The sequence below is a fragment of the Camelus bactrianus genome, chromosome 4, assembly GCF_048773025.1.
Source record: "Camelus bactrianus isolate YW-2024 breed Bactrian camel chromosome 4, ASM4877302v1, whole genome shotgun sequence".
NCBI classification, from domain to species: Eukaryota; Metazoa; Chordata; class Mammalia; order Artiodactyla; family Camelidae; genus Camelus; species Camelus bactrianus.
In genome coordinates this window covers 99,878,222-99,905,726 of record NC_133542.1, presented here as the reverse complement: position 1 = coordinate 99,905,726, position 27,505 = coordinate 99,878,222, and the positions used below count along the sequence as shown (strand labels likewise).

At 35.9% G+C, this 27,505-nt stretch overlaps 1 long non-coding RNA gene across 1 annotated transcript in view; it reads right to left on the bottom strand.

Annotated features, from left to right (window-relative positions):
• LOC141577562 (uncharacterized) overlaps window positions 1–27,505 on the bottom strand; it is a 712,663-nt gene that overhangs the window by 553,380 nt on the left and 131,778 nt on the right. The gene's annotated exons all lie outside the window — the stretch shown is intronic.

The window sequence follows — 27,505 nt, the reverse complement described above, 5'->3', positions numbered from 1 at the left end:
TTCTAGTGTTGCATCTCCACCTGCCAGGATAGAACACCCCAACACTCACCAGAACCCATTCCTTAACATGTACACAGCTTCCCAAATGGGTACATCCCCTGTACCCACTACTTCAGGTAATGGCAGCAATATCTCTTTAGTCATTCAGGCTAAAGATGCTGTTGTTAAAAAAAAAAAAAACTTCACCAGCTTCCTATTGAAAATAAAAAAAAAGCTTCTTGAGATATTATTTAAGGCCTTCAAGTCTGTCCCCAGTTTTACCAGACTTCTCTCTGATTTATGCCATTAATGACTGAATGCACTACAAAGCTGACAAGCTGACTGCTGCTTGCCACAACACCCTTTTTTGGTTTTCATTGTTCTTTCCACGTAGAGGGCTCTCCTCCTCTCCTCCATTTGCCGAAACAGTGACTAGCCTTCAGGTACTATGTCAAAAGCCACGTTCCCTGAAGTTGCATGAACAGAAATAGAACTCTACCCATTCTTCTTTTATGGCCTTTAACCCTTCTTTCATAATTATATCTTGAGTACATGTCTTTTCATTACATGACTGGTCAATAAGGTTCATAAGATTGGATTTATGTCTTATTAATGTTTGATTCCTCTTTTCTGCAGCTCCTATTAAGGAACCATACACATACCAATCAATCAACCTGTATTGAATGAATGAGTAAGTTAGTGATTGAGTGGAGCGAATTAAACAACTGAGAAGAAAAACAGCATGAAATGCTCCAATGAAACAATTTGAAAATGTTCTGCCTCATCCAAAATGCATCAGACAAAAGATAAATGGAGAGTCATGGGACTTGTGTATCGCTAACGTAGATGAGTATTTACTACATCATAAATCATAGTGAAAATTTTTCCTAAAATATTTCTTAGAAACTACGTATTTCCCACCAATGCTGATTTTTTACATTTTTATTTCTAAAGAGTTCTAAGAAAATCTAAATATTTTTAATATTGGTATGATCATAAAAGCAAAAGATAGCATTCAATTAGGATAACGGCATGCAGTAAAACCATCTCACAGTTTAATAAAATTAGTTGCTACCTCAGCCCCATGATGTCATAAAACATGGCTGTCTTATTTACCATTGGCTCTCTTTGTACCCAGCACGGTGCCTCACACATAGTAAATAATAAATACATATATATATATTTATATATACTCTTATTTAAGTGAATAGTAAGATGACCTCTCTGATTCTCTTAATGTTGTTCCCCAACAAACCATTATAACAAATTTTTGCTAGCAATTTATCATATTTCCGTGTACTTCTATACCTCGCTTTCACATCCTTACTCTTTCTCTCTTTTCCTCTCTCTCTTTCATCCCACAGATTTGGTGGGGGGGCATAAAACAATGTTATTCATGTTGGAAATAAATGTTTGTTGAATAGGTGAATGAAATCAAATGAATTTGAGTCTTTCTTTCCTCTTTAGACTGATATATCTGAGATGAATTTTAACATTTTGACGTTTGACTTTCTCCAAAGACTTTGATTTCAACTATTCAAATTAAATTGCTTGGGGGAAAACATATGATCTATTACATAAGCATGTAAAATGTAGCAGAATTTCAAAGTATCTGTACTCCAGTTGCTCTATGAGCATCACTCACTTGAGACTGAGTTGACAAAGGTTTTAATACCTCATTTCTTCACCTTCCTTCCATTCCCTCACTAAGAACAATTTTGATTATAATTAGAAGCCATAGGGACTTCCCCAAGGAGAAATATAGGTTTCAAAGTGTCAACTGCTCTAGCAGAAACGTTGTTTTCTCTTTTCTTCTTTGACACTTCCAGTTCCCCACCATACCTTTTCAAAAGGTTTGACAGCCCTATTGCTTCTAGCTGATCTGTAGTGCTGCAGTTTATATCTCCTTTTGCTCCAGAATATCCAAGAATTCAGGGACAGACAATTGCTCTGAAGTAGGAATTCCTTGTAGCAAACCAATTTAATGGTTTTGAATTATCTGATCAATACATTTTTGAGCTGGAATCATAATTTGAAATGTCAGAATAAACTAAGAAAGCTGACCATCCATGAGGTTTTATGTAACCTTCTTGCAGCAGGTACAAAGTGGGGAAATGATAAATTCTTGTGATGGTTAAAATAATTTTAAGTGTCAATTTCACTGGGCCATGGGATGCTCAGATATTCATTCAATCATTTTTCTGGGTGTGGCTATGAGGTTGTTTTTGGATGAGATTAACATTTGAATCAATAGACTAAAATCAAATAATAATATAATTTATATATCAAGTCAGTGAAGCAAGAGTCTTTTTCCCTTAGATATTTGTTTCAAATTTTAAGGATCTTAAATATATGAAAAGCTACATCACCATAAGCTTAGGAAACTGAATAAGTGAAACATGTAATGAAATTCAACAATTAAAATATGAGTGTAGTCTTTTAGTCAAAAGCCAAAAATATCAAACACATGCATGAGTTAGACAAACCTAAAGCAAATCATAGGACATATATGAACTTGATTGTGTAAAAAATATAATCTTGGAAAGTGTTATAGTTTATTCAGTTAGTGTTTGGGGGGGTCAAACTTCAAGTTAAATAACAGAACACACTAAATTTTTAGTTGCATTAAAAGAGTATGTGTGTGCATGTGTGTGTGTGCATGCATGGTATAGTGTAGCAAGTGTAGAATAAAGGATAAACAATCATTAACTGGCCCTGAGACATCATAGAACCTTCTAAATTTCAAAATCCATTTACAACAAAAGTGACTCATAAATTTGAATTCTTAATTCTAAATATTTAAACATCTTTATATCATAAACCACCAGAGAATTAAAGCAAATAGGAAAACATGATTTAAATTTGATGGGCAAAAGGTAAATAGCCTTAAAAAAACACAGAATTCAAATCAATAATTTAGAAAAATCTTAACTGTTCAGTATTAAAGTGTTTCAAAGACTTTTGTGAGAAATCTGAGTTGAAATATCAATATACCTGTAAAAACATAAAGTTCCCTATTTATTATAAATAAAATTTAAATGTTCATGCCCTACTCTTCTCCTATTCCTCATCTTTTTTTCCTTCTTCTTCCTTCTTTGTGCTTTTGTTCACTTTCCATATCTCCAATATTGGACATGCATTGCATTTTAAAATTAGAAATATTATAAAAAATATTATAGCATAAAATATTGTGGCATAAAATTATAAACTACAATGATTGACAAATTTGACTATCATAAAATTGAAAATTTCTCTTCTTCAAATGACAACATAAAGAGGTGAAAAATGAAACAAAATATTTAAAAACCTTAAAATAGACAAATACTATATTTCTAGAATATATAAAGAACTCCTACAAAATAATAAGAAAAAGACATCAGAAATAGAGGCAAAAGACAAGAAAAGATGCTTCAACAAAAAAGAAACACAAGTGACCAGTAAACATACTATTAATATCTAAGTAAGCAACCAAAAATCAAAATAAGGTAAAGTTTGATTTTGGGTAGACTGGCAAAGATTAAAATTCAGACACTGCTGCCTACTGTTAATGATGTGGAATAAAGGGAATTTTTCATCATGGTGTGAATGCTAATCATTTCAATAACTCTGTTAAGCAAATGGGAGTTATTGTGTAAAGTTTCACAATGTGCCTTTGCTACTGCCCATCAATTCCACCCCTAGAAATTTTTTCACATGAACAGGAAAGATAATAACAGCATCATAAGTGACAGAGAAAAACCAGAACCAAGCTTATTAGTCATGAAAAGGAAAATGAGTAAATTATTTATATTTATATATTCATGGGTTAGAATAGCATAAAAGAGTAAAAATTAAAATATGTGTTTGACATATGAACATGGAAATATCTCAGAAAAATATATGGTAGATTGGAAAAGGCAAAGTGCAGAATTCATATAGTATGATAGCATGGAACCATTTACCCATATTACATAACTCAACCAAAATTAACAATATAATGTTTATACTATATATTATATATATTGTATACACACACACATATAGACACACACACACTTGCAAAATCAAGAGTGTGATAGACATAAAATTCAGAATAGTATTTACCCTTGGGAGCAGGAGGGAAGCAGGAGGGCAAGAAACAGCACAGAAGGGGTTACAATTGTATTAGTGATACCATTTTCCTTCAAATTGGTAGAGGGTACACAGGTATTTGATTTGTCATCTTAATTAATCACTGAATTCATCATATATCTTTTTTTATAGCTGTCATATGTAATAACTTAAATGTACACTCAGCAAAGATGTAGACAAAATTATTGTACTTAAACAAAGTGAAATCAACTTAATAATAAAGAGAGACCAGGGGGAGGGTAGAGCTCAGTGGTAGGGTGCAGTGCTTAGCATGCATGAGGTCCTGGGTTCAGTCCCTGGTGCCTCCATTTAAATAAATAAATAAATCTAATTATCCACACCCCCCAAAAAAGCAAGGAAAAAAAAGAGAGAGATGCACTTTGATACCTGTAGTTTAAATAGAAGATATGGGGAAATGTTATGACAGAAACAAGGAATATTTTGTCAAGACATCAATACTTGTTTACACTCTGAATTTATTCCACTCTTGTAAAAATTTATACTATTATACATAATTCAATAGCTCATATAACAACTGCAATTAACAAGCCCAAACACATTGCTTTCGAATCAAAAACTGGTTCACTTGAATAGCCAGTTGCTTCATTACAATCTGTAGGCCAATAAATGAAGTGTTTCATTGTCCTACTTCCCAGGTCTTAATATCGAATTCAGTTGTAATCTGATTTAGTTCCTTGAAACTCAAATCCACACATCCCAAGGCAGTCATTCTTTCATTTATTTTCTTTGAGATCCTTTCTCCTGGTACACTTTTCTACTCTCTTTTCCAAGCTCTTTAAATCTTATTTTATGTTCCTAATTAGGATATAGTTACCTACTTAACTATAACTTACATGGAGCACACAGCAGTGAAGAGCACAGGTTTGAATCCTGACTCCTGCGCTCAACCTTGCAAAGTCATTGAGCTCTCTATGCCTCTGTTTCCTTATCTGTAAAATGAGGATCATAGTCATACCATCCACAGAGGACCACTGGGGGATTAACAGAATTAATACGTGAAAGTGCTTAGAATAACGCCTGGCAAATAGTATGTGCTACCTAAGTGTCTGCTCTTATTATTTTTGTCGTTAGTAACAGTAGTAGTAGTAGTAATGGTATTACTGAGCAAATTTCAGCTATATATAATATAACATAATAGGCAGATATCATTATATATACATTTATATGTCACAAGCATCATAGTGCTGTTTTACTAGTTAAAAATTTTAAAAAGCTAAAATATTCAGTTAGACCAATATGTCCAGGAATTATATGCCTGGTATGTCTAGGGAAAATATATATATATATTCCTATTGATATGATAAAGAAAACTATATTCTATACTGTCCTCAGTTTTGTATTCTATATTCTGTGTTCTGTATTCAATATTCTATGTTCTGTATTCTGCATTCTATATTCTATATTCTGTGTTTTATATTCTGTGTTCTGTATTCTGTATTCTACATTCTGTATTTTGTATTCTACATTCTGTATTCTATATTCCATTCTATATTCTGTATTCTGTGTTCTGTGTTCTGTATTCTCTATTCTCTATTCTGTATTCTGTATTCTATATTATATAAACTGTGTTCTCTATTCTGTATTCTATATTCCATATTCTGTATTCTGTATTCTATATTTTATATTCTGTGTTCTGTATTCTATATTCTGTGTTCTGAATTCTGTATTCTATATTCTATATTCTGTATTCTATATTCTATATTCTGTATTCTGTATTCTATATTCTAATTTTATATTCTATATTCTATGTTCTGTATTCTCTATTCTGTATTCTATATTCTATATTCTGTAATCTATATTCTTAATTCTGTATTATGTATTGTATATTCTATGTTCTGTATTCTGTATTCTATATTCTGTGTTCTGTATTCTATATTCTGCATTCTGTATTCTATACTCTATGTTCTGTATTCTGTATTCTATATTCTGTGATATGTGTTCTGTGTTCTATATTCTATGTTCTGTATTCTACATTCTGTATTCTATATTCTATATTGTGTATTCTGTATTCTATGTTCTGTATTCTGCCCTATTCTATACTCTATAATCTCTGATCTCTATTCTGTGTTCTGTATTCTATATTCTATATTCTGTGTTCTGTATTCTATATTCTATATTCTGTGTTCTGTGTTCTATATTCTATATTCTGTGTTCTGAATTCTGTATTCTGTATTCTATATTCTGTATTCTATGTTTTGTGATCTGTGTTCTGTGTTCTGTATTCTGTATTCTATATTCTATATTCTGTATTCTGTATTCTATATTCTGTGTTCTGTATTCTATATTCTGCATTCTGTATTCTATACTCTATGTTCTGTATTCTGTATTCTATATTCTGTGATATGTGTTCTGTGTTCTATATTCTATGTTCTGTATTCTACATTCTGTATTCTATATTCTATATTGTGTATTCTGTATTCTATGTTCTGTATTCTGCCCTATTCTATACTCTATAATCTCTGATCTCTATTCTGTGTTCTGTATTCTATATTCTATATTCTGTGTTCTGTATTCTAAATTCTATATTCTGTGTTCTGTATTCTATATTCTATATTCTGTGTTCTGAATTCTGTATTCTGTATTCTATATTCTGTGTTCTGTATTCTATATTCCGTATTCTGTGTTCTGAATTCTGTATTCTGTATTCTATAATCTGTATTCTATATTCTATGTTCCGTATTCTGTATTCTATATTCTGTATTCTTTATTCTATATTCTGTGTTCTGTATTCTGTATTCTGCATTCTATATTCTATATTTTGTTCTGTATTCTATATTCTGTGTTCTGTATTCTAAATTCTATGTTCTGTATTCTGTTTTCTATATTCTATATTCTGTATTCTATATTCTGAATTCTATAATCTATATTCTGTAATCTGTATTCTATATTCCATGTTCTGTATTCTGTATTCTATGTTCTGTGTTCTGTATTCTACATTCTGTATTCTATATTCTGTATTCAATATTCTATTCTGTATTCTATATTCTGTATTCTGTGTTCTGTGTTCTGTATTCTATGTTCTGTGTTCTGTATTCTGTATTCTATATTCTATATTCTGTATTCTATATTCTACATTCTGTATACTAAATTCTTTTTTTAACATTTTTTATTATTTACAATCATTTTAAAATGATGTGTCAAATTCCAGTGTTCAGCACAATTTTTCCATCATTCATGGACATAAACACACTCATTGTCAAATTTTTTCCTCTGTGAGTTATCATAAAATTTTGTGTATATTTCCCTGTGTTATACAGTGTAATCTTGTTTATCTATTCTACAATTTTGAAATCCCACTCTATCCCTTCCCACCCACCACCCCCCTGGCAACCACAAGTCTGTATTCTCTGCCTATGAGTCCATTTCTGTCCTGTATTTATGATTTGTTTTTATTTGTTTGTTTGTTTGTTTTTGGTTTTGTTTTTTAGATTCCACATATGAGTGATCACATATGGTATTTTTCTTTCTCTTTCTGGCTTACTTCACTTAGAATGACATTCTCCAGGAGCATCCATGTTGCTGCAAATGGCATTATGTTGCCAGTTTTTGTGGCTGAGTAGTATTCCATTGTATAAATATACCACTTCTTCTTTATCCAGTCACCTGTTGATGGACATTTAGGCTGTTTCCATGTTTTGGCTATTGTAAATAGTGCTGCTATGAACATTGGGGTGCAGGTGTCATCCTGAAGTAGGGTTCCTTCTGGATACAAGCCCAGGAGTGGGATTCCTGGGTCATATGGTAAGTCTATTCCTAGTCTTTTGAGGAATCTCCACACTGTTTTCCATAGTGGCAGCACCAAACTGCATTCCCACCAGCAGTGTAGGAGGGTACCCCTTTCTCCACAGCCTCTCCAGCATTTGTCATTTGTGGATTTTTGAATGATGGCCATTCTGACTGGTGTGAGGTGATACCTCATTGTAGTTTTGATATGCATTTCTCTGATAATTAGTGATATTGAGCATTTTTTCACATGCTTTTTGATCACTTGTATGACTTCCTTGAAGAATTGCTTGTTTAGGTCTTCTGCCCATTTTTGGATTGGATTGTTTATTTTTACTTATTGAGTCGTATGAGCCGCTTATATATTCTGGAGATCAACCCTTTGTCAGTTTCATTTGCAAAGATATTCTCCCATTCTGTAGGTTGTCTTGTTTTACTTATGGTTTCCTTTGCTGTGCAGAAGCTTGTAAGTTTCATTAGGTCCCATTTGTTTATTCTTGCTTTTATTTCTTCTAGGAGAAAACTTTTGAAATGTATGTCAGGTAATGTTTTCCCTATATTTTCCTCTAGGAGGTTTATTGTATCTTGTCTTATGTTTAAGTCTTTGATCCATTTTGAGTTGATTTTTGTATACGGTTATAAGGGAGTGTTCTAGCTTCATTGTTTTACATGCTGCTGTCCAGTTTTCCCAACACCATTTGCTGAAGAGACTGTCTTTATTCCATTGTATATTCTTGCCTCCTTTGTCGAAGATGAGTTGACCAAAAGTTTGTGGGTTCATTTCTGGGCTCTCTATTCTGTTCCATTGGTCTGTATGTCTGTTTTGGTACCAATACCATGCTGTCTTCATGACTGTAGCTCTATAGTACTGTCTGAAGTCCAGGAGAGTTATTCCTCCATTCTCTTTCTTTCTCTTCAGTACTGCTGAGGCAATTCTAGGTCTTTGATGGTTCCATATAAATTCTATTATGATTTGTTCAAGTTCTGTGAAATATGTCCTGGGTAATTTGGTAGAGATTGCATTAAATCTGTAGATTGCCTTGGGCAGTGTGACCATTTTAACAATATTGTTTCTTCCAATCCAAGAGCATGGAATATCTTCCCATTTTTTAAAGTCTTCTTTAATTTCCTTCATCAATGGTTTATAGTTTTCTATGTATAATTCTTTCACCTCCTTGGTTAGATTTATTCCCCGATATTTTATTACTTTGGGTGCTATTTTAAAGGGGATTGTTTCTTTATTTTCTTTTTCTGTTGATTCATCATTAGTGTAAAGAAATGCAACTGATTTTTGAACATTAATTTTGTAACCTGATAGCTTGCTGAATTCTTCAATCAACTCTAGTAGCTTTTGTGTGGACCTTTTAGGGTTTTCTGTATATAGTAACATGTCGTCAGCATATAGTAACACATTTACCTCTTCTTTTCCAATTTGGATCCCTTTTATTTCTTTCTCTTGCCTGACTGCTGTGGCTAGGACTTCCAGGACTATGTTAAATAGGAGTGGTGATAGTGGGCATCCTTGTCTTGTCCCAGATTTTAGTGGGAAGCTTTTGAGTTTTTCACCGTTGAGTAGTATGCTGGCTGTAGGTTTGTCATATATACCTTTTATTATGTTGAGATATGTTCCCTCTATACCCACTTTGGCAAGAGGTTTTATCATAAATGGGTGTTGAATTTCATCAAATGCTTTTTCTGCATCTATTGAGATGATCATGTGGTTTTTGTCCTTTCTCTTGTTGATGTGATGTATTGCATTGATTGATTTGCGTATGTTGATCCAGCCTTGTGTCCCTGGGATGAACCCTACTTCGTCATGATGTATAATCTTTTTTATGTGTTGTTGGATTCTATTTGCTAAAATTTTGGTGAGGATGTTGGCGTCTATGTTCATCAGTGTTATTGGCCTATAATTCTCTTTTTTGGTAGTGTCTTTGCCTGGTTTTGGTATCAGGAAGATGGTGGCTTCATAGAATGAGTTTGGGAGTATTCCCTCCTTTTCAGTCTTCTGGAAGAGTTTGAGAAGGACTGGTATGAGTTCTTCTTTGTATGTTTGCTAGAATTCCCTGATGAAGCTGTCCAGTCCTGGGCTTTTATTTGTAGGGAGGTTTTTAATTGCTATTTCTATTTCCTTTCTAGTGATCGGATTGTTCAAGTGTTCAGATTCTTCTTGATTCAGTCATGGTGGACAGTATGTTTCCAGAAACTTGTCCGTCTCCTCTAGGTTATCCAGTTTTATTTCATATAGTTTTTCATAATATTCTCATATGATATTCTGTATTTCTATTTTGTTTCTTGCAATTTCTCAATTTTCCTTTCTTATTTTGCTAATTTTTGCTCTTTCTTTTCTTCTTTGTGAATTTGGCCAGAGGTTTGTCGATTTTATTTAGTTTTTCAAAAAAACAGCTTGTTGTTTGGTTGATTTTTTTCTATGGTCTTGTTAATCTCTATTGTATTTAATTCCTCTCTGATCTTTATTATTTTCTTCCTTCTGCTGCTTTTTGGGGCTTTTTGTTCTTCTTTTTCTAATTCATTCAGGTGGTGGGTTAAATTGTTTATTTGAGATTGTTCTTTTTTGAGAAAGGCCTGTATCGCTATAAACTTCCCTCTTAGCACTGCCTTTGCTGTGTCCCATAGATTTTGAGTGGTTGTGCTTTCATTATCATTTGTCTCAAGGTATTTTTAATTTCAGCTTTGATTTCCTCAATGACCCATTGTTTTTTCAATAACATATTGTTTAATCTCCATGCTTTCCTTTTTTTCTCCTTTGTTTCTCTGTTGTTGACTTCCAGTTTCGTGGCACTGTGGTCAGTAAAGATGCTTGAGATAACTTCTATATCCTTAAAATTGTTGAGGTTTCTCTTGTGCCCAAGTACATGATCGATCCTGGAAAATGTTCCATGTGCACTTGAAAACAATGTATATCCGATTTTTGGGGGGTGTAATGCTCTGAAAATATCCACCAAATCTAGTTTTTCTTTTGTATTATTTAATTTCTCTGTTGCCTTGTTTATTTTCTGTCTGGAAGATCTGTCTAGTGATGTTAATGCAGTGTTAAAACCTCCAACTATGATTGTATTCCCATCAATATCCCCCTTTATCTCTGTTAGTAATTCTTGTATGTACTTAGGTGCTCCTATATTGGGTGCATATTTATTAATGTGAGTAATATCCTCATCTTGTATCACTCCTTTAATCATTACAAAATGTCCTTCTTTATCTTTCTTTATGGCCTTTATTTTAAAGTCTATTTTGTCTGAAATCAGTACTACAACACCTGCTTTTCTGGCTTTTCCATTTGCATGGAATATCATTTTCCATCCTTTCACTCTCAATCCATATGTGTCCTTCTCCCTAAAGTGGGTCTCTTTCATGCAGCATATTGAAAGTTCTTGCTTTATTATCCAGTCTGCCACTCTATGTCTTTTGACTGGAGCATTTAGTCCATTATCATTTACAGTAACTAATGATAGATGTGTGCTTATTGCCATTTTGAACTTATTTTTGCAGTTGAATTGGTATATCCTCTTTGTTCCTTTCTTCTTCCTTTTGTGGCTTGGTAATTTTCCTTTGTATTATCATGGATTTTGTTTAATTTTTGTGACTCCCTTGTAAGTTTTTGGCTTGTGGTTACCTTTTTTTGTAAATCTATTAGCCCATTACTATAACTGTTTTTATTAAACTGATAGTAACATGATCTCAAACCCATCCTACTGTTAAAAAAATCTAAAAAAAAAGAAAAAAAATATATTCTATATTTCCCTGCCTCCCTCTCCCACTCTCAGTGATTTGTATATCTTCTTTTATAATTTTGTGTTCACTTTATTTGTAATTCATGAGTTTTCACCTTTCCAGTTGTGAGTTTCTCATTTCTGTAGCATCCTGCTGCTTTTCTATTTAGAATAGACCTTTCAATATTTCTTTTATTATGGGTTTAGTGTTGCTAATCTCCTGCAGCTTTTTTTTGTCGGTGAAACTCTTTATTTCTCCTTCTATCCTAAAGGATAGCCTTGCGGGATAAAGTATCCTAGGCTGCATCTTTTTTTCATTCAGGGCTTTGAATATATCTTGCCACTCCCTTCTGGCCTGTAGTGTTTGTGTAGAGAAATCAGCTGAGAGCCTTATGGGGGTTCCCTTGTAACTTACTCTTTGCTTTTCTCTTGCTGCCTTAGAATCATTTTATCCTTGACTCTGGCCATCTTGATAATGATATGTCTTGGTGTGGGTCTGTTTGGGTTCTTCCTGTTTAGGACCCTCTGAGCTCCCTGTATTTGGATATCTGATTCCTTCTTTAAGTTTGGGAAGTTTTCAGTCATGATTTCTTCAAAAACCTTTTCAATCCCCTTTGATCTTTCTTTCCCTTCTGGGACCCCCTATTATGCGAAGATTGGGACGCTTTATATTATCCCATAGATCCCTTATGTTATTTTCATTATTGTTTATTTGTTTATCTTGTAGTTCTTCTGAATGTGTGCTTTCTATTGTCCTGTCTTCTAGATCACTAATTCGTTCCTCTGCATTATCTAGTCGGCTTTGCACAGCTATTAGATCATACCTCATCTCTGTCAATGAGTTTACCCATTCTACTTGGCTCTTCTTTATAGCTTCAATTTCATTTTTGACATATTTTATATCTCTAAACACTATCTCTTTTAATTTCTTCAGCAATTTGATCACTCCTTTTTTGAAATCTTGATCTAGTAGGCTATCAATATCTATTTCATTGATCTTTCTTTCAGGGGATTTCTCTTGTTGTTTTAATTGGGAAACGTTTCTCTGCTTCTTCATCTTGCTCATACCTCTCTGGCACTGTGGTTTATGGAATATCAGTTGTGTATTTTGTTCCTTAATGAGTTTATCTATCTAATGCCTATTTAGGAATAGAACTTAGGAAAAAAAGAAAAAAATAAGAGAGAGTGAGAAGGAATTTTAAAAGAAGGGAGAAAGAAGGTTTGAAAACAGTGTATAATGAATAATAGAAGAACGAATCGAAGCAGAGTATTAATCGGGTTGAGACGTCCTTTTAAAACCTTTAAAAAAAAAAAAGGACAGGGGAAGATGATTAGATGTATTTGATTCCTGTGTCTAATCAATAACAGGACATCAAAACCCAAGAGAAATAGAAATGAATTAAGAAGTAAAAATTAAAAGAGTAACAGAAAACAGAACAGGTAAAAACAGATTTAAAAAAAACAAAAAGGGGGGGTGGGTTTGTCGGTGTTCTCCTGGAGTCTGTGTGATTTTAATGTGAAGTCTTTCTGTCTTCGTCCTGTTTTGGAAGCTCAGCTTGCTGTTTTCAGAGGCCCTCCATTGACACCCTCTTCTGTGCTGCTCCCAGCACCTGTCGGCAAAGCAGATCGTGCCTCCTCCTAACACGGGGTCAGGTGCAGCTGTCCTCTGCTGTGGGCGGGCTGCTCACTGCCCCTCCCGATACCGCAGTCATATGTTGCAGGCTGGCCAGGTAGGAGGGCGGGTCGCGCCCCCTCCCAGCACCATGGTCAGGGGCTGTGTTCCTGCCCAGAAGGCGAGGGGGCCACCCTCCCTCTCCCGGTGCTGGTAGCTCCACTGCTCTTTGCAGCTGCGTGCTCCGCCTTGGGTCGGCGCTCTGCAGGTGGGCTTGGGGAAGACCGAGGTACAGCCTTGTCCCTGTTCCCGGCCAAATCTCAGCTCCTTCTTTGTCTTTATTGAGCAAGTTCTCTGAGGGACCAGGATGGAAGGATCCTATCTGCCTCGGGCTGTAGGCAAGTCTCACTGTGGCCTTTGAGGCTGCTAAGCCCTTCAGTGCGGATGCAGGTATCGCCCCAGGCCCCACGTGGGTGCTAAGCGCTGAAGGATATGGTCGCTGTGCCTGAGCCCCGCCTCTCTTCCTCTGAAAACTTTTCGCGGGTTTTCAGAGATGGGGGTATGCACCCTTCCCCCAAGAGCACATTAAACTTGCTCTTTTATGGAGGGCCCAGATTGTTCTGCCCTGTACACCCACAGCACGGCGCGCAGCCCCTTGCGTTCCCCTGGGGCTGCCTCCTTGCAGCCGACCCCGTCCTCCGCCCGGATCGGGCAGCCTGGCCCTGCCCGCCGCTGCCAGCCGCGTCTCAGGCTGGGTGTCAGGGGATCCTCTGTGCCCGTTTAACTTAGTTCTGTCAGTCAAGGGCTGCTCTGTATAGATCCGAGCCTCGGAGGCTCCCCCTCTGTCCTGCTGGCCTCAGTTGGAGAGGGGAGACCCAGCAAATGAGCGTCAGTCCTCCTTTGCTGCTCCCTCCCCACAGGACCTGTCCTGCTCTGCTTTGCCTTTTGTTCTTTCTTTTTTCCTTTTCTCCTACCAGGTTTTTGGGGTCTTTATCTTTTGAAGAAGGCAATGTTCTGTCGGAGTTCCACAGGTGCTCTGGTTGGCTGACTGGGTCTGTGGATGTGGGTCTTGGTGCATTTGTGGGAGAGGGTGAGCTGCGAGCGTCCTTCTACTCCGCTATCTTCTCTGAGTCTCTATTGTCCTCAGTTTTGATCTGAAATATTTTAGGTGCCAAAAATCTCAGGATGAGCCAACTATGATGTGAAATTTTGAAGCAGAGTTTATAATTACAACTGATCCTTTGGAGTTAACAGCCCATATTATGTTTCATAGGTGTTCCCTAGAATAAAGTCATCTTCATGTGTGAATAAACACTAGGTATAATATTCAATTTCCCATGTGCCATTTTTCCTGAGTGATAGGCTTGCATTCAAATATGTAGGTCCATCTGACATGCATGCATGGCCATTGGTCTGCATGGATTTGCCTGGCTTTACATCACTCTGAGTGGCTCTGCATGGCTGCTGCAAACCTTTGGAAGTAGTTTGGTCTAGAGCCCAGGGCACTAGTGATCTTGTTTCCCATGTGCTTCCTACGTGTGGCCACCATAACAGTCCCATGCATAAGACCAAGTAATCAGACAAACAAATGCCTAATCAATGCTTTTCCTGTTTTACTAAAGCAGTGGTTCTTAACAAAAAGGTGTATATTAAAATAATCTGAAGCACTTGTGTAACATGGTGAAGCTCAGCTCCCAGCTCCAGAGGTTTAACTGCTCTGGGATATGGCACAAATGATGGTAATTTTTAAAGTGCTCCAATGAGTCTAATAAACAAACAAGTTTGAGAATCACTAACCTAAGGTGTGTAGAAACAATCTGTATAATACTACTATGTAGGTTATTTAGAAATGTGTTCTTTTCAATAGCAAAGGCAAAAAAAAAAGTGGTTCAAGGAAGATAACTTTCTAAGAACATATTAGCTTATCTAGAATAAATTTATATATATATATGTTTATATACATTATTGCTATTAATATAGAAGATTGATATGATCTGATCACTACAGGATGTTAGGAATACAAACATTTTTCATCAAGGCAGATTTATTTATCAAAGTTATTACACATGAAATGCCACTCTCACGAAGAATCCTAGTGAAGTTCCATGTCCTAGATATTACTGACTCAAGAGACGATTATACCAAAGGGAGGGAAAAGACACCAGTTATGATTAGTGACTGGTTCCTTTTAGCTCATATCTAGTCAAATAATAATAATAATACAGTAAATTAAAATTTTTTCTAAGAAATTTCTGGTATTTAATATACAGATATTTTTGAAATTCTCTTCAATGTAAACTAAAACTACAATGAGGTATCACCTCACACCAGTGAGAATGGACATCATTAAAAAGTCTACAAATAATAAATGCTGGAAAGAGTGATGAGAAAAAGGAACCCTCCTACACTGTTGGTTGGAATGTAAATTGGTGCAGCCAATGTGGAGAACAATATGGAGGCTCCTTAAAAAACTAAAAATACAATTACCATATGATCCAGCAGGTCCCCCAGGGCATATATGCAGAGAAAACTATAACTGAAAAGAGACATGAACCCCAATATCCACAGCAGCACTATTTACAATAGCCAAGACATGGAAGCAACCTAAATGTCTACTGACAGATGACTGGATAAATTCATGGAATATCATAATGGAATATTACTCAGCCATTAAAAAGAAGGAAATAATGCCATTTACAGCAACATGTACCGACCTAGCGATTATCACAGTAGGTGAAGTAAGTCAGGCAGAAAGACAAATATTGTATGATACCTCTTATATGTGCAATCTAAAAAAATGACACAAATGAGCTTATTTATAAAATAGAAATAGACTCACAGACACAGGAAACAAGCTATGGTTACCAAAGGGGGACAGGGTTGGAGAGAGGGATAAACTGGGAATTTGGGATTAACATATACACACTACCATATATAAAATAGATAAACAAGGACCTACTTTATAGCACAGGGAAATACATTAAATACCTTATAATTACCTATAAAATACAATGGAAAAATCTGAAAAAGAATATATATATATACATGTATATGTATAATTAAATGACTTTGCTGTACACCTGAAACTAACACAACACTGTAAATCAACTATACTTGAATAAAAAAAAAATCCTCTCCAACTCTTTATGAGCATGAAAGCTCTGGAACTCAGAGGACGGGGCACATCCAAATTTAGAAAGACCATTAAAAGAGCATGGAAACTCCTTCCATAACAACACTAGCAGTAACACTGACCATCTCTCCCGTGGTCCTAAAAGAGCATTTCCAGAATAAGAAGGCAAAGGAGAAACCTCGTATTTAAAGGAGAAGCAATCATAAATAAAATAATAAAAAGAAATGTGCCTGAGCTTGGATCTTTAGGTAGAAAGGGCCCCCTATGAGGGCAGAGTATAAATATTGATAGAAAGTGTACACTTAGATATATCCCAGGGAAAATTATGAACTGCAACAATGAAAGAAATCCCACAAGCCTGCATAAAGAAAAGCAAAACAGGTTGTCTACAAAAGAAAGAAAATTAGGCTGTCTTTATAATCTCATCTAAAAGATTAATGCTAGAAAACAATGTAGCAATGTTACAGAGTTCTGGATAAAAAGGATTGTGATTATGGGGTTGTACCCAGAGAGATTTATTCATGTCCATGGGCAAAAAAAAAAAAAGGCATATTCAGACATATCAGGATTCAGAAAATATAACACTCACTCTACTTTTTGAAAATATTTCTTGAAGGATTACCCTGGGAAAATAAGATAAATCAAAATAAAAATAGCATAGTTCTCAGTAGAAAAGAAAAACAACCTTATCAATTGTAATGGGAAAAGTTCTACAATTAATTATGGAAAGAAGATGATATTAAATAGAAAGTCCATTATGATTCACTTTGAATATATAAATATAGATACACATGTAGACATAGATATAGATGATATAAATGTAGATACCATCTGAATTCCAAAGATTGGTATAATTAGTGCTTCTATTTTTCAAAGGGAGAGAAAGATAACAGAGAAAAATGTGTGACACATTGGCAGACACTTACTTTATTTTTTAATCTCATTCAGCTTAAGTAATAATAAACAGGGCTTCATGTCTCCTCAGACTGGAGCAGCAGTCCTGAGATTTCTTATGAAGCCATTCGCCAACCCCACCTGGATTACCAGACCTCTGATTTTGAGTTTAGAGACAAATCTCCCACTGCATGCTGCTTTCTTTGCATCTTTGTACATCTCTCTCCCTCTCTTAGGAAACTTGCGGGAAGGGTAGCTGAGGTTGAATAGAGCATTCAGTCTCCCAATGCTGTTACAATGTCATCCTGCTGTCATAAAACAGTACCCTGAGCTGGGCCAGGCACAGAGCCTGCTCCACATTCAAGACTGTGGGAAACATTTCTTAGCCTCCCTCACGCTGAGTTCACCGGGATTTATTTTCAAAGCAGCAAACACGCGGTGAAATGATTAGTCAGAATTTAAAGATACAAGTGAGAGAGTCCACGTAGATTTCTTGTCTTTGTGGTTTTTCATGTAAGCAAGACTAAAGTTTGGTGGTGAGATAGCATCTCAGAGAGCAAGGAACCAGCCAGTTCAGAGGCCTTACTGCCTTTAACTTAAGCTGAGAAACTGAGGGAGGTTCCTTCAAGGGTGGATGAACATCTCTGTTTTTCCGCAGCAGACTTGCCAGGGCCTAACACACATGCAATTTCTGCCTATGGGAAACCTACTCTCAATTAACACAACATTGTAAATTGACTATACCTCAATAAAAACATTTTTTAAAAACAGAAACCAGTTCTCAGCTCATTTACAGCAACTTTCTTAATTTTTTCATAATTCAATTGCATGGAAACATAATTTTGCGTATATACATCCCAAAGTAATAACCTAAAAATAAATATCTATGGATATGAAGATATTTGTTACAGTGTTCTTTACAATAATGAAAGCTGGAAACAATTTTACTGTTTAAAAATGTAATAATAGTTATGCAAATTATGACATTTCCACTCCATGGAATATAATGCAACTATTAAAATAATTATAAAAATGTATGGCACTTCAGAAATATTTTTGATGTAACTGAATGAGGAAAAAAAGCAGAAATAAGAGCACAAAATTGTATCTACTCTTATTATTTTAGTTTTGTAAAACAGCTATTCAAATAGACAATAAACAGACAGGAACCTAGAAATATAAGAATTATTTTTTTCAGAAAGAACAGTATTCTGGATATTATTATTTCTAATTTGTTTTGTTTTCATTTAGCAGTCATTGTTTTCACTGAGATCTGACTAGTAAAAACTTTTAAAATTAATTTTCAGCACCTACCACATGCAAGTCATTTGGTTAAGTGTATGCAGCAAGGCACAGGTAGCATTTAAAATGCAATTCCTAAATAAAGAAATAAGTAAGTAAGTAAGTAATTTCTGCCTATGGAACTTTTAATGTAATTAGTGAAAAATGGATATAGAGTCGTCCTTTGGAATCCATGGGGGATTGATTGGTTCCAGAACCTTTTTCAGATAATCAGACTTTGCATTAAAGTCCCTTATAAAACGGTGTAGTATCTGCACATAACCTAGGCACATCCTCCTGGACATACACTTTAAGTCATCTCCAGATTACTAATAATATCCAATACCAGGCAAATACTATGTAAATAGCTGTAAATATTATGTAAATGCTATGTAAATAGTTGCATAATGGATGGAGCACAGCAAATTCAACTTTTTGAAACTTTCAGGAATTTTTTTTTTATTATTATTTCCTGTCTGAAGTTGGTTGCCTCTGTGGATGTGGAGCCTGCAGATATGGAGGGCCAACTGTATGTAATTTTTGAGAAAGGTTAAGGGTGTGGTAATCTCAGAACCAAGAAAGAAATATTTAAAATCCATTCTTGAGGGAGATCGCCTACAAGCAGAAATAGTCTCTAGACAAAATTTCCAGGTTTAATTCAGGTAAAGCAGGACTAAATTCTAGTTGAACGTAATGTCTTAAAATTAATTAACAAAAGGAAAAGCATTTAAAGAAGAAAAAATCAACAGAAAGGATTTATTTAGTATGGAACCATGAGAGAATTAGATCAGTGAGGTAGAACTTGGTGATATCCATCCCGTCCTGCCCTGGAGGAAAGAGACTAATCCAGCAAGGGCAAGAATGTGATCCTGAGTCAGATCCAGCCCCACAGTGGAGGTGGATACATTCAATTATCATTTTCTGGGGCCATTAGCTGCCAAGGTGTTCAACTCAATGTCAACAAGCCACTGACTATAGTTCTTGGAACCTTAATAGAGGGAGAAGTGTGCCCTAAATATTGTTGGAAACATTCTTTCTTTTTTTAAGTGGGGGGAGGTAATTTAGTTTATTTATTTATTTATTTTAATTTTTAAATGGAGGTACTGGGGATTGAACACAGCTAAGCATGTGCTCTACCACTGAGCTATACCCTCCCTGCTGTTGGAAACATTCTGATCTTGATGACTTTGTTAGTTTTCACTGAGAAATAATGAATTAACAGTGCTCCCTTTGTGACCATCTGGTTACCACAAGTCACCTATGAGGGACAAATCCACCTGGGACCATGACGACATGGAACTCTGCACCTGCAAAGCTGAGGACTGGACACTTGAGAGGAGTGACTGCTCTGAGGTAACTGCCTTCCTTTGACCTGCCCCAGGAGCCAGAGAATTTCCTTAAACAACAACCATGCTCTCTCCTCCCTTCAATATGCAAATTCCTCACAATGACTCAGGCAGTAGAGTGGGTTGAGCCAAGCGCTGAAGTAGAGAAACTGAAATCTATGACGTAGGCTCAGAATAAGGGAGGATCCACGCCAATGGAAGCCTCGGGAAGAGATGGGGCATGATTGTGAGTGCGGGGGTGGGGGCAAGTGGAGTGACTCTTAGAAAGCCTTGGAAGAGGCTAACATTAGTGACAAGCCTTTAAAGGTGAATGAGCTTTTGCTGTGTTGACAGGAAACAAATTTTCATTTTCCATCAGGCTTGGGATTCAAGAGGCTGGGGGAAGAGCAGGTTCTGATTAAGTGTGCAGCGAATTATGGGAAAGGGCACTGCCGCACGGTATTGCCGCCGCCACCACCCCACCCCCCAAGCCTGGGAATCCAGCCGAAGCTGTAGAGACGAATAGGGCAAAATGTGAAGTACAGCCAGAGAAAGACACTTAAAAGTATAAAAATAAAACTTCAACATCTAGAGTGGGTTGCAATCTAACATTTGGAAACCCCTCAATTAAAAGGAATATAATAAACTGCTCTCAACCATAGCAGGCATAAACTGTAGTGGCGTGCCTTTCTCACTGCAAGGCTTGCCAAAATGCAGCTTGGTATTTTGAGAATTTTACACCTAACAGAGGTGAAGAGAAAGAAATACCACTTTGGTCTCTGGGGAGCTTTGGCAATTTTCTTACTCTTAAAAGTACTCTCATAAATAGTTCAATCAACATATGTTTAAATAGATACTATACACATTAAAATACATTTAGTGAATTAACAGGAAGATGTAATATGAATATTTTATCTCTTTTCTGGTAGTGAGCTTTTTTTAGTTGTATACTTTCTTTTTAATATTTTTGAAAATAATCAGAAAGTTCAAAAAAAGTTACAAGTATGGCAGAAGTAACTATTTTTCCTTAATCATTTGAGAATAGAATACCCATCTCATTCCCTAGTACCATGAAAACTTTGATGTGCATTTCCTACAAATAAAGACATTCTTATCTATGCCAACAATACAAACAACAAAATCAGAAAATTAACCTTAATGCATTATTGCCATCAGACCTCATTCAAAGTTTGTCAAGTGTCACAATAGTATTCTTTTTTTGAGGTGTAATTGACATATAACACGTTATATGTTATACAACAAATAATATAAGGTATACAACATAATGACTCAACATTTGTATATATTGCAAATTCACTGCCACAATAAGTCTAGTTAACATTGCTCACCACACATAGTAAACAATATTTTTTTCATGTGATGAGAACTTTTAAGTTCTACTTTCTTAGCAACTTTCAAACACACAATACAATATTATTAACTATAGTCATCATGCTGTACATTACATCCCCATGACTTATTTTATAATTTGAAGTTTGTACATTTTGTCCCCCTTTACCCATTTCACCTACCTCACCACCACCACCACCCACCTCTGACAATGACCAATTTTTTGTTTGTTTGTTTGTCTGTTTTTAGATTCCATATATAAATGAGATTGTCTGGTGTTTGTCTTTCTGTCTGAATTATTTCACTTAGTATAACGTCCTCAAGATTATTCATGTTGTTACAAATGGCAAGATTTCCTTCTTTTTATAGCTATGTAAATTCCATTGTATATATGTATCTACTACCTTTCCTTCATCCATTCATCCACTGATGGGCACTTAGGTTGTTTCCATGTCCTGGCTACTGTAAATAATGCTGCAGAGAACATGGGGGTGCATGTATCTTTCTGAGTTAGTACTTTCATTTCCATCAGATAAATACTCAGAGGTGAATCTGCCAGATCATATGATAGTTCTATTATTAATTTTTTGAGAAACCTCCATAGTGTCTGCACCAACTACATTCCCATCAACAGTACACAAGGGTTCTCTTTCCCCACATCTTATGAAGGCAGCAACTAAGGAGATTTATGAGTGAAACTTCCACTTTGTGTCTCTATTTATGAGATCACTGAACTTTTTAAAATAAAGCTTTTGCATAAAATAAAAAAACAAGTATCATCTCTTGTTCTTTCTTATCTTTTTGATAATAGCCATTCTAACAGATGTAAGGTGAGATCATTGTCATTTTTATTTGCACTTCCCTGATGATTAGTGATGTTAAAAACCTTCTCACGTACCTGTTGGCCATCTGTACATCTTCTTTGGAAAAAATGTCTATTCAGACCCTCTGCCCACTTTTTAATCAGACTGTTTGTGCTTTTGCTATTGAGTTACAGATTATTCATATGCCGTAACAGAATGCGCCCATATACTGAGCTAGACATAGAGATCATAGCTATTAGATAACTGCTAATTATACTCTCTATCTCACAACTGGAAGACTTAGACCCATGTTTAGGGATAACACTGAAGTTATTCAGAGTGCCAAATTAGCAGATGATAAATTACACATTATCAATTTCCCTGTTACAGATTCGGTAAATAAATTACATGCCTCATCGACTTGATATAAAGCATTACTGCTGGTATTTTTCCTCCATCTGACAAAATATATACATACATACATATACACAGAGACAGACATACAAATTTACACACATGTAAAGACTACAAAGACTGAAGCATCAACTTATGGACTGCAGCTCATAAATAACACTTTTCTTGTGTGTCCTTCCTTCTCAGTAGCTACATGAACAAAATCAACCTACTGAAACACATTTCCTGTTAAAAATATCTTGCTACTTAATTACATATTTCTGACATATAAAGTGTGAGTTCTCCCCCAGCAAGTGTCTATAATTTTTGGATTTAACTGTACACAGGAAGATTTTGGTGTCTTGGTGTGTAATATATCTTAACTCACTTTTCTTCTGTTTACTCAGTGAACAGTTTATTTATAGACTCACCCTGATGCCATGAGCAGAGGGCACTTTTATAATCAAGTGCAGATGTACTTCTGAATTCAAAAATAGAGATTGTTCTTGCAAAATATACAGCGCTAATTTGAATTCATCCCTGACAACACTATATGTAAATTTTATCTCTTGGATAACTTTCAGTCCACTGGAAAAATGAGAATAAATATTGTTTACCGAGTGTATGAAACAATGGAAACAGTTGTGCAGTGCTAATTAATGTGGGAATTGGTAAAAGCCAATTTAGAGAACTACTGGACACTCCAAAGTAAAGGTGAACAAGCATATTCCCAGCAACTCAGAAGTTCCACTCTTAGCTATTAAAGTCCCGATCCTGAAAACCCTCACGTGTGCACCAGGGGTGTGTACAGAAATGATCTGAGTGGTTATAGTTGCCTTGTTCTAAAAGGAAAACTAGAAACAGCTCAAATGTTCAGCAACAGTAAAATGGACAAATAAACTGTGGTATATTCATACAATAAAATGTATGCAATTGAATTTGAATAATTCACACAATGGATTTTGCGTATTCACATAATGGGTTGTAGTGAAATGAAATAATTAAGCTACACATATCAGGATGGATTGATCTCAAAAACACAATGTTGAGTGGGTGAAAAAAAGCAAATTACTGTATACATATTACATTTCCATTCTTCTGAAGTTCAAAATCATTAAATCTGCACAATATTATCCCAGGCTTCCCTACATTTCTGGTGAACAGATAAAGAAAAGTAAATGAATGAATACACAAAATCCTAGACAATAATTATCCAGAGAGGAGAGGAGGATTGAAGGAGCTGATGGAAGGTTTCAGAAGCACTGGGTGGTGCTTATATTGGTGTTAACTGTCCAGTATTATTGTTTACAACGTGCATTTATGTTGCATACCCTCTCTCTACAGCTTATGTCTCCCAGTGAAAAAAGATTCAAAAGATAAACATTCTACCTGATGTTGCTTTGGATGTTCTGGGAAAGGAAAGATTAAAAACATAGCTTTTCTCTGACTTGCCGGGAATTAACACTACTCAGACAAGCAGAAGTTGTAAAAATACCTCATGAATTTAAATAAAGCCTCAAATTACCTTTCTCTGAAAGGTCTTTGAATAATCATAGATGGGTCATATTTCCATGCTGTGCCTACACCACTGACAGGTGCCCTGAAGTTCTTTTGGCTTCCGAGACTCCCAAGTCCCGGAGGCAGTGAGTTGAGTGGGAACATAACCTGCATTTAGTAATAATGGTGTGGACTTGCGTTTTAAACTGTGCTTCTTTCAATTGAAGACATCCTACCTGTAATAAATACATGACAGAAACGTAGCATGGCATTACTTTGATAGTTCTGGTGGGGCTGTTAAATAATAAATATCATACTTTTTTATATCTATTGTGATTTCTACCTTCTAAAGCCTTATCACCACCTGGGAATGACCTCCACAGAGAGGACAGCTAATTCATACGTATTTCTTTGTATTTTCTCCACTCTTGACATAATGAAAATGCATACTAAAGGTGCCCTTTTTCTGTAAGTCATGATATTGATAGAGTTCACGTGTAGTAATGATGAGACAGATTTTCAGAATGTGTAAATACTTTAACTTAAATGTTATAACTTTGGATTGTGACTTATCCAGTTCCATGTTAGGAGTCCTAAAAGCCATCATTTAAAAAACTTACAAGTCAGGATCAGTCTTTGTGTCATATTGAAAAGTCACAGTAAATAAAGCTAAAAATTAAAGATAACTCTCCCCCCACCTCAGTTGATATTAAAAGACATTACTGCTTTCTCTCAGGACTATTTCAGTGTCTTAATTACAGTAAATTAGAATAATTAGGGAGAAATTACATGAAACCTACAATTCCCCCAAAGCCCTTACCGTGCCTTTTAATCAGATAACCAATGTTAATATAAATAATTGATACAATCTAAGTGTCTCCAAGTCTTCACACCTTATGGTTTTCTTTTTAATTTTGCTATGGATAGATAGCGAGCTATACCAGACATTGCTTCTTTGCTCTAAAGAGCACTAATTAAGCTTTTGGTGAAACAAATTGCAAATAAAACAATTCCATAGTAACAGAGTGGCTTATTATGCATTTCTTTCTATCTTCAGGGACCCAAATAAGTGCAACGTTTTTCCAACATATGCAGTTAAATCTTTTTGGTTCTGTTTGATTTCATAAACATGTTTAATGCTTAAAATTTTTACAAAAGGTGTTTGGTTACACTTCAGACATGAATGTATTGTCAGATAGTAACTGGAAACCATATTCAAGCAGGTGGAATACTGATATTTAATCCTGGCTTTTACATGTGTGCATTCAATGTGCAGGATCTGTGCTGAGTACTAGGAATATGGTGGAGTCTTGTACAAACCCTGTCACCTTTGCTGCTGAAAATCTGATAAGAAATTGCAGGAGTGATGCACCTCAGTGACAGAAGGACTACTGGGTCTGAGAACCCAGAAGAGACCCTGCTGGGGAAGCAATAACTTAGGGAGAGCCTGGCAGCAACAGAGACTTTCTGGTGAAATGAACACTGTGCACACTCACATGGAATAGACAGAGAACAAGTTTGGTCCCAGGATGGAGAGACTCCTGTTGTGGCTGGAACACAGAGTGAAGTGTGTGTTTGGAGTGAGATTAGTCTAGAGCGGGAGGTGGTGGCCAGGCAGCTCAGGCCTCCAAGGCCACATTGTGCCTCCTAGGGAAAAATCCTCATTCTCAGGGAAATTAACAGAAATTTAAACAAAGGTAAAACTAAAGTACCATTTTGTGCCTAGCACACTTCATTCTGCTAGAAGGAAACTTGGCAAATACCTTTACATGAGTCACTTACACTTAGTACCACCCATCTCTGCACATGCAGGTCCCAAGGTGAGAAAACTTGTGTTCAAATACTAGTTTACTAATGCACGTGGCCATTGGAAATTTGCCTCACTTGGCTAAACCTTAGTTTCCTCATCCGTAAACCTAGCACAAACATTTCTATCTCAGAGAGCTGTTCAGAAAACTGAATGAGGTAATGAATGCAAAAGACCCAGTCCACGGTGAATGACTGGCACAGAGCATATCACGCGATCAATAAAAGTTCTTTCTTCTCAATCTTCCACACACTCTCTCCTGCACATGAAAGATGCCAAACGAGTGTTGTGTGAGACCACGGTCACTTACCATCCAGCCTAGACAGACACAGGCAAAGTCTGGAGCAAGCCACCAGCTCTCTCGTCCATCCCTGCCTCTCCTTAAAGTACTTAATGCATCAAAGAGCTCATACTATTGGCAGAGCGAGATACCACTCACCAGCCCTTCTACTGATCCACCTCCCCTCCCTATCAGCAAAAGATCATGTAGGAAGAATAAAGGGAAAAAATTCAGCCACTTTTTTTAGTTCTGATTTTGTAACTGAAATGACTATGTATTTTGTCACCCAATTAAGGACACTTTTGAGATTAAAAAGGGTACATTGTCAAAAATTAGTTCAGGATAACAGGGGAAAACTGGAATACATGGTCAGCCTAGCTCTAACACACCATCACAGACACAAAAAAAGTGATAGTAAGGTCCACCCTGTACCAACTGTGGACAAGAGAGTGAAAAATGATTATTAAAATGCCAGTGAATTCTTGCTTTCCAGGTTTTTCTCTAGGTTGGGAAACATAAAAGTTAAAGAATATCAGACTGATGAGAACCTAAAAATAATTTCTATTCTGGTCTTATACTTCTATCAGTCTGATCTAAAAGAATACGTTTTACTTTAACTTATGATTTTTAGATTGACTTTGGTGTCAAATAGAAGTCCTGTGAGTCATTAAGTCCTAACAAGAGATATTAGTGAATTTTGTTACAGCTGCTGCCCTTTTAATATTATTTTAAACTCAAAAAAGAAGGCTCACTACATGCTTCTCTGCAGGACATTTATTTCTATAAAATGTAGGCTGAATTTTGGTATTTTTACATGCTCTTTTTCAATTATGTTGTTAAGCTTCAATTTCTTCACACAACAAATGTTTACTGAGCAACATGATTGACACTGTATTAAGTATTGGGTGAGCAACACACTCAGACCACGTCCTCAGTACAACTTGGGACGTGCAGAAAAGTGACTGACATCACAGTACACTTAGATACTGTGATGGAGATGGTATGAGAGCTCTGAGAATGTGTTTGAGGGGCATCTAATCCGGCCTCCCAGTCATCAGGACAGTATGTCCTGACCCAAAGCAGAGTTAAGATTTAGCTCTGAACAATGGAGCAGATGGAGGTGATATACTGACAGCAAAAGCAGCCTGTGCACAGGTGAAGAGAGAGCATGGGATGTTATGGGATTTCATATTGGGGAAAAAGCCACAGGTTCTGAAGAATGCTGAGATGATATGCTAAACCCTTGGGTGGAAGGGGAAGAACCCGAGCCCCTCCACCAATTTCTTGTCCAGAAACCCTCATGTGAGCAGCCCAGAATTTCAAAGAACAATCCTATTCTAGCACAGCAGCTCTGAAGCTCTACCATGAAAATGATGCATCTTAAAGGAAATGTACAAACACTGCCTAAGTATTAGGGAAACTGGAAAAAGGTATAATCAAAACATCAAACAAAGACAACTTGGAAAACACCTGGAAAGGAACTGTCTGATTTAATTGAGACTGTTCAGCATGAATTAATGAAAACAGATTATGCCTAAAAGCCTTGATATGTATGATCTGGAAAAG